The sequence below is a fragment of the Ruditapes philippinarum genome, unplaced genomic scaffold (assembly GCF_026571515.1).
Source record: "Ruditapes philippinarum isolate M1 unplaced genomic scaffold, ASM2657151v2 ctg12316_1_1_1_1, whole genome shotgun sequence".
In the NCBI taxonomy this organism is placed as follows: domain Eukaryota; kingdom Metazoa; phylum Mollusca; class Bivalvia; order Venerida; family Veneridae; genus Ruditapes; species Ruditapes philippinarum.
This window is the reverse complement of record NW_026861332.1, coordinates 16,004-26,686: the sequence shown is the minus strand read 5'-3', so window position 1 is coordinate 26,686 and position 10,683 is coordinate 16,004. Positions and strand designations below refer to the sequence as shown.

Sequence of the window (10,683 nt, the reverse complement as noted above, 5' to 3'; positions counted from 1 at the left end):
ATGGGCTGAATCAAGTAAAAAGTAGTCTGGCAAGTCACCAGCGAAATGCTTAAAATAAAAATACGCATTTTTATTTCAATAAATAACTTCTCATTATTTTCATTTTAAAATTAGTATAATAATAAAATAGGAAAGGCGTAATAAAAAGGTATTAAACTCATTGTGGGGCATTGAACTTACAACCTTCCGCATGCAAAACGAGCACTTAAACCACTTATACTAATAGGCCAGATAATATTCTTTCAAACTTTTTTCCTGGTTGTAACGTTTTCGTGTGTTTGTATAAACGGAGGAAAAGCACTCACAAATGTTACATATTTTAATATACAAATAGCAAACACACATGTGAACGAGTGGAATACCAAAGCCGGGAACTCCTCCCTGGACATTTGAGAATAGTATATATAAAGACAACCTGTCATAAGGACATTTTATAATGTATATAAATACACGCGTTTTAGAATTACATATATTAATCATTTTGACATAAGCTCAGTCCGCATGCATCCTGCACTATAATACTCATAAATCATGTCATGTTCCATAGTGCACATTATGAAATAAAAACCCTAATATATGTATATGCATGTTGACTTGTCATTCTTTTTGAATATAGCATGTATGACTAATTAGCCTGTGCAATCAACAATACGACAATTCCTCCTTTACTTATATAAAAAAATTTAAAGAAAAAGTATTAAACAAAGTATTAAATATCAAATATTTCAAACTCTTTCTAACAAATTAAAAAAAAATCTAAAATCAACTTGACATCTGTTTACCCCTAAGGTAAGGATGTTATACATCAACCTTTTGTTACTTTATTCTCAAAGAAAAATCGCCGAAGGTAATATCCGGTCAGAGATGTCCGGTCAGAGATGTTATCTAACGACTTTTGTTACTTTATTTTGAAAAGAAAAAATCACCTTAGGTCATATCATCTCTGATTGGTCAATTGAATATCGTGTGTAACCTTTTCATGTTTGAATTCATTTTAATAGAGAAATTTGGATAGATACAATGTAGCACAGGTAAGTTTACTTTTGATATTAGTTTTAAAAAGTTTGAATAAGTAAAATAATAATTATTGTTAAATGTTCGATTAATCTTTATGCAAAAAATACAAAAATAATATGTTAAAGTAACATAAGGTAAATATTATAGCTTTATAAGTTTTTCAATAAATATTAAATTTCCTTTATTTCATCATAAAAAAAGAAAAAAAAGTTAATTTCTAGTGATTTAGTAAACATAAAAACAAACAAATAAGTTAACAATTTTCAAAGAACAAATTATTTTAAGAATATTAATTAGAAAAACTTTAAGGTATAAAATTTAACAGAATTATATGTATGATAAGAGTAGAAAAGATATTTATATACGAAAAAGTTTAAAAAATATTATAAACAATTGATAATTGATAAAATGTCCAGGTGTTTCATTTCCTGTAAAACGTGTATTGTGCATGCGCATTGAACACTTCCTGTGACAGGTATATTTTTTGTAACAGGTACTTGCTGACATCAGTATGGCTTGGTCGTCGTGACGTGTCGGAATTTCAAATCGTTGGTATGTAGCTTTCTAAAGTATAATTTTAAATTGACACTCATAATTGTTCATAAATGTTTGATGTTCTTGAAGATTCTTTTAAATTAATATATATGTATTTGACATGTGTAAACGTAGACTTTATACACAAGTTGATAAAGTTATATTCGAATATTTATTGGCACATCTGTAAACGCTGTTCTTGTTTCGTCGTTGTAAAAAGAATGTCTTGTATTGAACAATACAACAAAGTGATGATAGATCTATAATTCTTCATTTATGTAGCAGTGTTTTTGAGTAAAAGATAATAAAATTAACAGTTTGCTGTTGCACGATTCTCGCAAATGTTTATGTGATATTTATTTTGGATATCTCTGTCGCGCACAAATAATTATTTTGATTAGAAGTTGTCATCAGTATTTCTCTGGGTTTTTGTTTTTAAGTTTATATAACACATAGAAAAACACATTCTATTGATAAACGGAAGTTTTCGGCTTCTCTGGTTGAAGACAGGAACAAAAGTTTATTTGATTCCACAATTTTGTTGTTGTTGTTTTTGTTGTTGACGGTTGTAACAGCATAGTTATGTATTTTAAACATCGTAGACGCTTATTTCATATAATTTTACATCGAAGAAGGTGTTTATGGTTATATCTGCATGGTTTTACATCGAAGAAGGTGTTTATGGTTATATCTGCATGGTTTTGCATCGAAGAAGGTGTTTATGGGTATATCTGCATGGTTTTACATCGAAGAAGGTGTTTATGGTTATATCTGCATGGTTTTGCATCGAAGAAGGTGTTTATGGTTATATCTGCATGGTTTTACATCGAAGAAGGTGTTTATGGTTATATCTGCATGGTTTTACATCGAAGAAGGTGTTTATGGTTATATCTGCATGGTTTTGCATCGAAGAAGGTGTTTATGGTTATATCTGCATGGTTTTGCATCGAAGAAGGTGTTTATGGTTATATCTGCATGGTTTTACATCGAAGAAGGTGTTTATGGTTATATCTGCATGGTTTTGCATCGAAGAAGGTGTTTATGGTTATATCTGCATGGTTTTACATCGAAGAAGGTGTTTATGGTTATATCTGCATGGTTTTACATCGAAGAAGGTGTTTATGGTTATATCTGCATGGTTTTTGTTGTACATAGTTTGACATCGTAGAGGCTGACTGTAATATTTCTAGTCAGGCGGTGTTTTACTGTACCGGCGAATTTGCTCGCACCTCTCTGTCTTGGCTGGTTGACAAGTGATCGTTAGACCAAAATTTTGCATTTTCGTCCGTTGTCAGATCGGTTAATAGATATTATATACAATAAACATAATTTTGTTTCAGATATATGAACAACAAGACAACTGTCATAAAATGCATAGGATAAGAATTCCCATGAATGATGTTCTTAAGTGTAAGTATCTAATTTATGTAATACTTGATATTTAAAATTTTACTTTTCATATTGAATTTTTAGACATATTTTGTTAGTTTTAACTAAGCTATTAACTTTAGTTTATTTCGACAATAAGACTTATCCCAATTTAAACTTTATTTCATGATTATGCGTTGACAGTTGAAACATGTATGTATACACATGTTATTCTAATATGAAATAAAGTAAATATTCAATTTGAAACTCATGATTAAGTGCTGTCATTTACTTAAAAATGCATTTTAATTAACCGATCTATTAATAAACATATAGCGAATAACGATCATTTTAATCAATAAAAAAATCAAAGATATATTTCTAATAAAACAACTTGAAAATGAATATAATTGAATACAACCACCAAAAATATAAAGATATATAATTAAATAATGTAATTTTCTGTTTTCTTTTATATTTGTTTCTTTTAACATATATGTTTTTCTTTAATAACTATTTACAATGCCTGAGGTCATTTTACCGAAAATTAATATAGCATATAACACGGAATATAACGTTCTATTGCATACTGGCTAATCCTTGTAAAAACATTTTAACATTCGGTTTCAAGCGTTTATTATTACTATGTACCTTTGTGTTTACCTTACCAGATACTTTATATCGTGGTTTTACAATACTTTTCTTTTTAGTAGAAACAGAGTTTATAAACATTTCATTATCTGAATCATTATCATCAGCCATTGAATCTGACTGAATAGCATTATATGCTGCTTTTGACTGAGGATTGCTATTTACTTGTATGGAATTTGAGTCTGATAATTCTGAATCAGTCTGCGATTGCATTTCTTCTGAATGTGCAGTACTTTGAGCATTTTCATTATTTGAAATGTGTTGTTGTTGTCGAAGATGTTTCTGTAATTCAGCTAATGGAATATCATCTTCACTATCAGAATTTGACCTTTCTTTTCTAACATTCTTAGCAACTTGGGGTAATACTGATGCTGGTATTTCTGAAGCATCATCAGTATCGCTATTTTCAGGTGTTACTACAAATGTGGCATTTCTTTTTGGTCTGCCAGTATTATCAGCTTTAGGTATCGACCAGTCATTAATATTTGCGAGCCTTATTTGTTCTGCATGGACTTTAACTGTTGAATTGTCAAATTGATTTTTTATTATATAAGTTAATGGTGACCTTTTCTCCATAATTCTATAAAATGGCTTCCAATTCACATCTAGTTTGCTTCTCTTACGAAAATTCTTATAGAATACTGGATCGCCTATCTCAAATTTGATATCTTTTGCGGTCTTGTCTGCGTAGCTAGCTTGTTCGCGTTTTGCTTTTTTAAGGTTTTTATAAACAGATAGAAAAGTATTATGTTGTTCTTGTAATGCAATTTTGTGATACTCTTCGCCATGATAGCGCTGCCTTGGTTGTAGCAACAGGTCAACCGGTAATATTGCGTCACGGTTATATAACAAATAAAATGGACTATGCTTTGAAGTCCTAGAGACATTGAATCTAAGTGCGGCTAGTGTCATGTTAAGATGAATATCCCATTGTTTGAGATTTCCCTGGATTCTTTTAGCTAAGATATCATGTATGACATGGTGAGAACGTTCATTTTTCGCGTTTCCGGCAGCATGATAGGTAGTTGTACGCACGTGATCAATTTTTAACTCTTTAAGTGTTTCTTTAAAAGCATTACTTGTAAATTCTGATCCATTGTCAGTGACAATTTGTAATGAACATGCGTATCTAGGGTAAATTTCTTCTAATAGTAAATGTATAATTGTATCAGTACTTTTGTCAGCAGTAGGGAAACACTCGGGATAACCACTGTAAAGGTCAAGAAAACAAATAATGTAGCGGTTACCACTCATTGTTTTTTCATAGGGCCCTATAACGTCGATACTCATGGTCTGGAATGAATACATTGGTATTCTTGTTTCGCCCATAGGTGCTTTTATTTTTGTAAGATTACGTGACTGACAACCAACACATTTAGAAACATATTCATACAATTCTTTGAACATATTTGGCCAAAAATATGTTTGTTTTATTGTTGTAAATAACCTCTGTGTTCCTGGGTGACCATTATTTAAATGATATTGAGTAATGACAAGGTGTTTTAAGTGTTGCGGAACAAACAATCTAAGATTAGGATTATCATCTACATTAGACAGATAATACAGAACTTGGTCAATTTCTAAATATTTGCTCTGCACTGATTTAGTTGGCTGTCCATGACGTAGTAACATTTTCAGTTCAAGAATAGTTTGATCTTTATCTTGCTCTGAGGCCATATTTAATTTTTCGAATTGTTTAATATCTTCTACAATTGGCTCTTGAAATTGGTATTCTTTGTTTGCTATTTCTTTGGCATTAAAGTGTGTAGAATCAAAAGCATTTACTTCATAGCTTTCATCAGTTTTCACAGCATGTGCATCATCATTATTTGAATTATTACTTGAATTTGAGACTGTTATTTCGAAGGCATTGTCATTTATATCAGGCTCATAAAGTTCAATATCGGACTTGTTAGCATTTTTATCATCAGCTGGAGGTCTAAAAAAAGAAATCGGCAATTAAATTTAATTTTCCTGGCAAATATTCAATTTTACAGTTATAGGCAGAAATATGTAAAGCCCTAAGCTGAATTCTTTTGTTTTTGCATAGGTGCTTCTAGAAGATATTTTAAAGGTTTATGGTCTGTAAATATAGTAAACTCTGCATTATGTAAATAAACATCTAATTTTTGTAACGCATAATGAATACTGAATGCTTCTTTTTCTATGGTACTGTACTTTCTTTGAGATTCACTTAATTTATGAGATAAGAAGTATATAGGTTTTTCAATACCAGATTTGTCACATTTCTGACTTAAACATGCTCCGACCACTAAATCTGAGGAGTCCGTGTATAGAATATAAGGCTTATTTGGGTCTGGGAATGCTAAAAGTGGAATACGTGTTAACATTTTCTTTAATTGTTCAAAACTTTCTTGACATTCTTTTGTCCATTTAAACAAAACACGTTTTCTTGTAAGATTGATTAGAGGTTCAACAATTTTAGAATATTTAAAAATCTTCTATAAAAACCAGCAGCACCAAGTAAAGATCTGACATCTTTAACACATTTTGGTACCGGAAGTGACCTAATAGCTTTTACTTTTTCTGGGTCTGGTTTTATACCTTCATGATCAATTATAAAACCAAGGTACTTTGTTTGTTGCTGAATAAAACTGCACTTTTTCAGTTTAAGTTTTAATTTATGCTCTTTAAGCTTTGAAAATACTGTCTGTATATGTGATAAATGTGTTAATGACTTCGAAAATATTAGAATGTCGTCAAGATAACTGACAGCAAATGCCTCTAAACCTTGTAAGACATGTGACATGAGTTCTTGGAAAACTCCAGGGGCAGAAACTAGGCCAAAAAGGGGTCACGTTGAACTCGAACAAGCCTCGGAATGTCGTAAAAGCCGTTTTTTCCTTGTCTGATTCATGTACGGGTATTTGCCAAAACCCTGATCGCATGTCTAGTGTTGTAAAATATTTCGAAGACCCTAGTAGTGTTAAAATATCGTCAATTAATGGGAGAGGATATGATGTTGGCTTTGTAATTTTATTCAATTGTCTAAAATCAATACAAAACCGTTTACTGCCGTCACGTTTCCCAACAATAACAACAGGAAATGAATAAGGGCTATGACTTCTTCTTATAATATTAGCATCTAACATCTCATCGATTGCGTCACTCATAAATTTTTCTATTGTTTAAAGGTGTGCGATATGGGCGTAACTTGATTGGAGGATGATTACCTGTTGGTATTTTAATGGTTACAGTATCTGTCTGTGATAATTCAGAATCTTTATTTGCGAAAATATTTCTATTTTTCCTTAATAAGTCTCTAACAATATTAAAATGCTCTGAAGGTGTATGAATGTCACGTTCGAAATCGTTGTTAAGAGGGGAAGTTGTTCGAAGAGCCTCTGTGACCGAGTTAATGCTCTCAACTTTATAAAACTTTAGCAACTACTGAATCTCGTTTCAATCTTATAGTTTTATGTGTATTATTGACAATCATAATAGGAAATCTTCTATCAGCCGAAAGTTTCATAACAGAATTTGTTATCATAAGACCTGGTTCAGAAGCAATCATTCCAGTTTCTATACTTTTTAATTCATATAATTTATCATTTTCCAAGCCTGGATTTTGTTTTAACTTAGCAGTGCACACATTAACTGTTTGAGGTTTCAGAATAACATCCTGTTTTAATCTAACAATTGATGCAATATGAATATCTTCTTCGAGGGGTACATATGTATTATTAACTCTTAAGCAGCCTAAATCAAAAATATAATCTAACGCCATTTTGTGTTAACCAATCACGGCCTAAAAAAATATTTCTATTCATTTTAGAAACAACATAGAATTTTTGAGTTGTTTCTGTTTTCCCTTTTTGAAAATTTAGATTTATATAACCATCTATATGTAAATAATTTCCGTCAACTGAACATAAATTTATTTTCTGTTTTATAAGTTGAGGAGGATTATTCAATTTTCTATATATTCTGCGATGCAGAAGACAAACTTCAGCACCTGAATCTACTAACGATCTGTATTTATAGTTTTCTATTTTAATCAAACACGAATTAGGGCTTCCAGCTAATGCTATACTAAATTTTGGTATTTTATCGTTCCTGTCAATGACCCCTTTGTGACAGGAACTTGCTAGTTTTCCTGAAAATTTATTTTGTTTCTGTCGTAAAAATTTTGTTTACGACATTCACGCATAATATGACCAAAATTATTACATTTCCAGCACTTAATCTTTGATTTCAAACTATTATTGCTATTATTTTTCCCAAATATATTTCATTTTTCCTAAATCTACAACTACGCACATGGTGACCTGGTCTCTTACAGTACACGCAAAAATTTCTTGTATAATAATGATTAGAATTATTTGCTCTGTAATTATTGCATTTTGCGTGATTTTGAGAATTAGAAAACTTTACTCTGGCAGAAAATCTAGCTCTGAAATTCTGTTCATTCATTGCGCAAGTAATTGCTTCTTGTAAGTTTTTGGCTTTTCTCTCATAAGTTTAAGTTTTAAATAATCATGCGCTAAATTATCCGTAAACAATTCCACTAACTGAAGTTCAATTAAACTATTATCTCCTAGTTTATAATTTTCATAAGCGGTTTCAGCACAATTAATAAATTTTTTCCCCAAAAATTTGAACACTTTCTCCCAAATCTTGTTTTAAATTTCTCAAAAGATAAAATTCATGATGTAAATCTTTAATTTCCCCAAATCTAGTACTTATTTCTTCTTTTAATTGTTCCCACGAATTACGATGATTATCACGCAAATATCTACATATAAAATCGCTTACAGTCCCTTTACTTGATTGAAATGTGACTAATTTTATTTTATTATCATCCAAACTTTTTAAAACAGCATATTTTTCTATAGATTTTATCCAGTCATTAAAATATTTAGAATTTCCATCAAAATTTTGTACTATTTCTGATAAACCTTGTGTACCTATGACAGTTGAAATATTGTCCAATTTATCCGACAAATTTTCAAAAATTGTAGCTATTTCTTGATCTGACATCTTCAAAATTAGCAAATTACAGGTATATAAACGATCACTCACCTTTAATTTTCTGTTTCAGGTACTTCGTTGTGTCCCGCTGTCCAAAATCGTCGCTTCGACATCGCTGGTCTTAGGCGCCAAATCAACCGTTGTCGTATAACGGAGGAAGAACTCACAAATGTTACATACTTTTAATATACAAATACAAACACACATGTGTACGAGTGGAATACCAAAGCCGAACTCCTTCCCTGGACATTTGAGAATAGTATATATAAAGACAACCTGTCATAAGGACATTTTATAATGTATATAAATACACGCGTTTTAGAATTACATATATTAATCATTTTGACATAAGCTCAGTCTGCATGCATCCTGCACTATAATACTCATAAATCATGTCATGTTCCATAGTGCACATTATGAAATAAAAACCCTAATATATGTATATACATGTTGACTTGTCATTCTTTTTGAATATAGCATGTATGACTAATTAGCCTGTGCAATCAACAATACGACACGTGTCTGCCTTTTTCCTGTCCACCCTGGTTTAAGATTTTCCATTTGCAATCATTTTTTAATCGTCTATACAAAATCATAACTATTTAAACGTAAGCAAAACAAGTTCACATTGTGAGATATATGCTGTAAAAGATATAAATATATAGATATAGATAAAGTTTACTTATAGAGCTAAGATTCCTATTGGTTACATAGAACAAAAAAAACACGTCATGAAGATAAGGACTTAATATTGTAGAAAAATATACTTTAAATCTTGTCTTACTTTAAAACGATCATCATTCGATCGGAAGGACGGTGTCAATAAACAAGGGTCTTTATATCATAGATAAGTCGTAAATATATTTACAAGTATTTTGCGCTGCGAACTATTTATGAAATATTCTTTATCATACAGGAAAATGTGAAATGTGTTATTTGTTACAGCGTTATTAAATCCTACATTAGGACGTTTCAACTAACAAGCATAGGGAAAGTGGTGAATCAGGTAAAATTAAATTATTTTTTATGCTTTAATTAAAATGTTGATATATAATCTGTACAATAAAGTATTTCAACTTTTGTCAAGAAACTTTATCAAATTCTTCCAAAGTGCATTTTTGTTTTGAGTATAATTCTTTTCAATGGATTTATGGATATAGTTACTTTATGACAATGTTTAACGAAGTGGTGTTCATCTGACATCTCACACAATTTAACTTAGTAACTTAAGCACTGTCTTAAAACTTTAGTTTGGAAATATTGCTATTTTACGCCACGAAAAGAAAATTAAAGTCATAACAATTCTTACCAAATGAATATCGTCTAAAAAATTATTGTTACTTACTATTTCCATTATTACCTAAAACAAGTGTTTGCGAGCACATGTGATCTATATTCAGCATTTTCTGACGATTTGCCACTGAAATTAAAGTCACAGTTTCTGTTGTTTCTAACAAAATGAATTCTAATTAATATTCCATGAACTGTCTTTCAAGTTTTTACCTGGAAACATTACAGTACAACAACTTATGATGTTTTTCATATACAGATTCAAATCTCTGAGTATCTTTTTCCACCCTCAATTTATTAATACAATCATATACTTAATAACGATTTACATAAAATAATTCTTGCAGTGTAAATAAATAGAACCGTTTATCGAATTTAAGAATGAAGTTAATACAAATGTCGGACACTTGCAAAGAAACATCATCTGTACTATGACTTTAGGCTCTTCATGATATTTTCCTTCTGGTGTCTTTGTTTGCAAAGGCTTCTTTATTCGACTCATGCGGTCAATTGTTGAAAGGTAAAATATTTGAGCATACACTGTACTTAAAATTTTATAATGAGGAGAGCTATTTTGATGGGTACAGTTTTAGTCAAATCTTAATTCTAAGTTAAGATTGATATGGACAGAAACTTGACTCAAATGATCAAAAATGAAATCGTAAATGACGCCCTTAAGGCGGCAACATTAAAAAAAATGTTACTGTGTTAATGGACAGAACTGGTAAACGAAATGTAGCATTAATGTCTCTAAACTCCCAATTTCAAGCCTGAAGTAGAATCCAATTTTTCAGGTTTTACATCCTTTCTAATGGACACTATAAGGAACTG

The 10,683-nt window shown here is 30.6% G+C and overlaps 1 long non-coding RNA gene across 1 annotated transcript; it reads left to right on the top strand.

The window, feature by feature from the left end:
- Positions 1-485: 485 nt before the first annotated feature.
- LOC132715289 (uncharacterized) lies at positions 486-9,073 on the top strand. Its single transcript, XR_009623661.1, has 3 exons — positions 486-1,569; positions 2,892-2,961; positions 8,633-9,073. It is a non-coding gene; the product is annotated as an uncharacterized LOC132715289 (long non-coding RNA).
- Positions 9,074-10,683: the final 1,610 nt, after the last annotated feature.